Below are 5,092 nucleotides of genomic sequence, written 5' to 3'. Positions count from 1 at the left end.
CTTTCCCAGAGGGATAGAGGCATATGGGGCGACCTCTAATCACCCTTGTAGGTGTTACCATATTTGAACCCTATCTAATATGGTACGGCAATTCTGGAGGATGGGTATTTAGTGACTTATAATGTGTCTCTTTGCGGCCGCGCAGGTCCAGAAAGTGTCCTGGAGTGTGGTGGTGGCTGGGTAGTGGAGGTAGTGGGGTAGTGGAGGTCCGCCAGTGAGGTATTTATCCGGTCCCGGTACCTCCACTACCTCCACTACCCAGCCGCCGCCACACTCCAGGATGCTTTCCGGACCTGCGCAGCCGCTCGGGCCGAGACCCACGCACAACTGAAGCCCCACAGAACAAGATAAGCGGAAGTCTGAGACCTTGGATTCCAGGCTCAACGGACCCAGGGACAGAGATTCTCTGCTTGCTCCCACCAACCACAGGTGACAAAGGGATTAAAATCAGGAGCCCCACCCTACCCTGCCCTGTCTGCTTCCACCAACCACCAGAGACCCAGGGATTGAATTGCGCACAGACCCTAATATTAGGATCAAAAAACTTAAAAGGACAATGTATGGATCAGAAGCATAGCACATTGGGTGGGGCACTTGCCTTGTACAGGGTTGACCTGGATTGGATCTCCGGTTATCCCATATGGTCCCCCAAACCTACCAGGAGTGATCACTAACTGAAGAGCTAGTATTAAGCCCTGAGCACTGCCAAATGTGGCCCCCAAACCAAAAATAAGTAAATAAATGGACAATACCCATGCTGAATTTTTATTCGTTTGGTTTTGGGATCAAAGCACCTTTGATCCCAGAGATGCTCAGGGATCACTTATTTGCTCAGATATCACTCCCATCAGGACTTAGAATAACATGGGGTAAGAGGGATCAAACCCAGGTCAGGGTAATACATGGGTTGTCGGGGATCAAACCTGGGTCGGCCATGTGCAAGGCAAATGCTTGACCTCTGAACTGTCTCTTGGGCCCCCATGCCCATGCTGAAATTTTAATAGACAATTTTCATACTCTTACTGAGTTTTACGCTAAGAAGATATCCATTTTAAGGAGAACTTTAAACCCAATAAAGTAGCAGGAAAACTGGAAAATACAAAAATTGAGGACAAGGTAACTCAGTATATATTTTAAGTTGTCCATCAGAAACATGTCTAAATACAGAGAAATGAAAACACAAATCAATTAAAAAGATGAAAAGCAAAGTATTTTTAAAAACAGTAATCTGAAAATGAGAGTATGTTTATTTCTGTGTATGAATAACATTTCAATATTATGCAGCATGTTTTTTCCAATGGTCCTCATCCATAGTCTTCTGATGAGCCTCCACTTGCCTTCTCTGTAGACTGGTACTCAAGGCCCACAGCACTGAATTAGAAGCTTCTGTAAACCTAAATTGACTCCACGGGAATGGCAAATGAGTTCTAATGTTAGTCACTCCTGCTTCCCCCTCCTTTCTATTTACATGGGTTCAAGCATCGAGATATACACTTTTTTGCATGCACACATGAACATGCACCCAATATCTTTCTCTGTCTCTCGCTGTCTCTCTGTATTTCTCTCTCTCTCTCTCTCTCTCTCTCTCTCTGAAAGGCATTTTAATTTTTTTTTTAGAGAAGGGGGGCAGTGAACCACAAATGGCTCTCAGGATTAATTCCAGGCTCTGTTCTCAGGGATCACTCCTGGTGGGCTCAGGGGGACCATATAGAGTGCCGAGGATCAAATTCAAGTCAGCTGCAATCAAGGCAAGTACCCTACCCATTGTTTTATTACTTCAGTCCCCAAAAGGCATTTTCTTGTTTCTTGCCAAGCAGCACAAGTTTCCCACAAAGCCCTCACTGCCTGAGTTCAGGCCTCAAGCCTGAGACTCTTTCTGCCCAATTCTTTACACATTTCAATGTAACATGACAGGGAGAAAACAGCTATTTGCCTCAATGAATTCTCCTTGGCAAAACGAAAGATTACTTTAAAATTGAAGCAGCCAGGGCTGATACCCTGAGTAGAAATAATTGCAATGTATGCTATGGAATGATTATAAATTTATCAGAGGAAAACACCTTGAAGAAATTCAGAGTGTTGTGAAGAAGTAGGTAAGAAATTAGCGTGTTTGATAATGAGATATAAACACCTGAACACCTGAAGAACCTGCCATCAGTACTCATCAATACGCTGGCTCGGCTCTTCACACGCTACCTGTCTCAATGCAAGGTTCCATCCCAATGGAAAACCAGCAGGACCGTACTACTGTACAAGAAGGAAGACATCCATGACATTGGCAACTATCGCCCAATCTGCCTACTGTCTGTCATCTACAAGTTGTTCACTCGCGTAATCCTGAATAGGACTGGCAGAACACTAGATGAAGGACAACCATGCGAGCAAGCCAGTTTCCGAAAAGGATTCAGCACCATCGACCATATCCACACGATAACCAAGCTCATTGAGGTTTCTCGGGAGTTCAAGATGCCGCTCTGTCTAACGTTCATTGATTTAAAGAAGGCCTTTGATTCTGTTGAGACGGAAGTAGTCATTGAAGCCCTAGCCAATCAGGGCATTCAAGCTCAATACATCAAGATCCTCTGTGAGCTGTATTATGGATTCACTACCAGGATCTCACCATTCTACAAAGAAGTAATCATTGATGTCAAGAGAGGGGTTCGGCAGGGTGATACCATTTCATCGAAACTCTTCAGTGCCACCCTCGAGAACATCATGCGACGACTGGAATGGGAAGGGAGTGAAGATACACGGTCGACAATTACACCACCTCTGCTTTGCTGATGACATCGTTCTAATAACACCAAACATTAGCCAAGTGGCACAAATGCTGGCCGACTTCGACCATGAGTGTGGAAAGGTCGAACTCCAGCTGAATCTCATGAAGACAATGTTTATGAGAAACAGCCTCATTCCTGACACTCCATTCGCTCTCAACAGAATGACCATCTCCGAATGCAACAGTTATGTGTACCTAGGTCGAGAAGTGAACATGACGAATGACCTGGCACCTGAGTTGCGCAGGAGGAAGAGAGCGGCTTGGAATGCCTTCAAGAGCGTCGAAGAAATAGCTAAGAGGACGAAGAACCTCCGGCTCCAGGCACATCTCTTTGATTCCACTGTTCTTCCTGCATTAACATACGCCTCAGAGACCTGGGCCCTACAGAAACAGGATGAAACGCTATTCGGGTCTCCCAAAGAGGAACTGAAAGAGCTATGCTTGGAGTATCAAGAGGAATCGAAAGAGCTATGCTTGGAGTATCACGTTTCACTCAAATGAGAAAAAGAAACCGGAGTTCTGACCTCTGTTGACGGTCAAGAATCAGGGACACAGTCTCGTTCGCCAAGGCGTCAAAAACCAGATGGGCTAGACAAGTAACGAGATTTGAAGACGACCGCTGGACTAGAGCCGTTACCAACTGGATTCCACGGGACGTCAAAAGACTGTGTGGCCACCCAAATACCAGATGGTCAGACTTCTTCATCAAGACCCTGAACGATGGGTTTGAGGCTCTTTGTGTTCCTAGAACGAACAGATGCTATTGGGCTATACTAGCACATGACAGGGACAAATGAAGACGTTACTGGCACCTGCTTGAGCAAATCGATGATTAACGGGAAGTCAAGTGATCAAATGATAATGAGATTATTTTGAATTGTGTTTCCCATAGTTGGGGTTTTTGTTTTGGTTTGGTTTTCCTTACAGAAAGAGAACCTAATTCCTTCCAGCTAGACCATAAAGTTACCACCCACTGAGGAAAGAAGCTGGTCTGCAACCAGGAGCAAAGCAAAGGCAGATTGTCATCAGTGTTGGGTAGGAGCATAGCAAGATGGGTTCTACCTTGAAAAGCTCACGATGTCTTTGGGATGACTGGAGTAGTGACAGGTGGCTAGATAGCCACAGAAACCAGAAACATTGGTATCATTGGTGCCCTATTCAACTTGGATAGGGCACACACACATTACCTAACTAGGGATGAAAGGGGGCAGCATGAGGAGAGAGCAAAGTAAATTGCACAGGAAACCACCCTGTACCTGGAATAAAATGAAGCCTTCATGGCCAAAACGATAGTACAGTGGTGGGGGGGAGGGGGGAGGCGGGAGCGGGGAGACGGGTAATTCTTGACTTCATGCTCAGGAGTGACCTGTAGTGGTACTCCAGAGACCATCTCCTAGCATCTTACAGGGTGCCAGGGATTCAAACTAGTTATCTGGGTGGCACAAAGCATGTTCTCACCTATCTCTCTGGGCCCCCAATACAAATTTTTCATGTCTTCCCTAAAAGCTTGTGTTTGCTGATGATTACAATCAAACACAGTTGCAAAAAGCAGTTTAGTCTGAAGAGTTCAAAGCATGCTTCTTTCCCAGGGCTCAAAGTTAGAATACCTCAGGTAACACCATCAAAGTTCTCTAGAGAACATTATTTTAAGTAAACTTCTACTGAAACATCTATTCTGAAATGGCTACTGTCAGAATGCTCGCGGGGGAGGGGCAGAGGAGAGGAGAGACATTGCAAGCTCTGTCATTTGTGAGAAGCAGGACTCAGAGAAACCATATTCTTTGTGCTTTTTCTTCCAGACACAGTTAAATCCCTCAGTGCCACAAAAAAAATTTGCACTGTAACTGAGAAGTGTGGTGCAGATGGGTGAGGGAAGAAGACAGCAGCTGAAGTCCAGACAGGAGAGAATGCCCTAAGGTCAGAACTCAGTGGAAATGAGTAAAGAAAGAGGGTCTGAGGTCAGATTCTATTTATGACATTCAGTGGTTGGTGGGACAGTGTCTGATGGCTGAATGAGGAAGTCAGATTAGACTTACTGAAGATAGGTTTGCTGGGAACAGACAAACTGCGGGGGGGGGGGGGGGGGGGGGGCGCCAGACCACTCTCCGGCCCGTGGAGATGGTCCTAGGATCCGTAGGTGCAGGGAAGGACCAACCGAATGAACACAAGACACAAGAGACAGAATGCAGCTTAGAAACAGAGAGAAAAAGGGACAGACAGCAGACAGGATAGGAGAGGACAGGACAGAACTTTATTCAGGGCAGCAGGGGCTTAAATACCTATCAGTACAGGAAAAGCACAATGCAGTTACAC

This window comes from Sorex fumeus, unplaced genomic scaffold, assembly GCF_029834395.1.
Source record: "Sorex fumeus unplaced genomic scaffold, SorFum_2.1 ptg000193l, whole genome shotgun sequence".
NCBI classification, from domain to species: domain Eukaryota; kingdom Metazoa; phylum Chordata; class Mammalia; order Eulipotyphla; family Soricidae; genus Sorex; species Sorex fumeus.
This window is presented reverse-complemented; position numbering follows the sequence as displayed.